The sequence below is a fragment of the Penaeus monodon genome, chromosome 25 (assembly GCF_015228065.2).
Source record: "Penaeus monodon isolate SGIC_2016 chromosome 25, NSTDA_Pmon_1, whole genome shotgun sequence".
In the NCBI taxonomy this organism is placed as follows: Eukaryota; Metazoa; Arthropoda; class Malacostraca; order Decapoda; family Penaeidae; genus Penaeus; species Penaeus monodon.
The window spans coordinates 12,943,588-12,944,281 of record NC_051410.1 but is presented as its reverse complement, the minus strand read 5'-3'; the positions used below and the strand labels follow the sequence as shown (position 1 = coordinate 12,944,281).

The 694-nt window shown below is 30.5% G+C and overlaps 1 protein-coding gene across 1 annotated transcript in view; it reads left to right on the top strand.

Moving 5' to 3' along the window:
* The window catches only part of LOC119589052 (multiple PDZ domain protein-like), a gene marked incomplete at its 5' end in the record, with an annotated part of 103,178 nt that extends 102,942 nt beyond the window's left edge, over nt 1-236 (top strand). The window contains 1 exon segment of the mRNA XM_037937627.1: nt 1-236.
* Nucleotides 237-694: the final 458 nt, after the last annotated feature.

The following is a 694-nucleotide window of genomic DNA, read 5'->3' as shown; positions in this document are numbered from 1 at the left end:
ACATGGAGCTGTGTTCTGAGTGGTTGATCCAAATATCTCTACCTAACCATGAAACGGACTAACAGCTCATCCACAAAAAATAATAAGAAAAGAAACAAATAGATAAAAAAAGAAACATTTACCACAGAAACAGGTTGAGCTTACATAGCACTGTGCAGTCTGTTCCCCAGCTCATGTTAACATCTTTTTATCATCTATGCAATAAGGCAGTAATATGAAATAAAGATTTCTCATTATAAGTCATTTCATTATACCTAAAAAGTTAATAGATGGTATTTGGTGTATACAAACAGTTAGCTACTAATAACCATAGTTGTGGGTGTGATTACTGATTACACCTCAGTTCATGTGAAAAAACTAATCTCTCTTCCTCTCTCTTTCATGCAAATGGTTTTTAAGGGAAAAAAAAAAGTGAAAAAAATTGTTCTGAACAATATCTAGTTATGCATGTTGACCTACTGATATTTAAGATGTAGACATATAGACAAAGGTAAAATACATATACAAACCAATACACACAAAATATTTATATTCTTTTGCAAATATATATGCAGACTACTGTATATGCTATAACCAATACCTATACCTTGATGACATACTGTGGATGAAATTATACATTTATGCAAATACACAACATTCATATATTTAGAAAATATAAGCATCATGGGGGAGGTCATATATATGGAAAATTAAT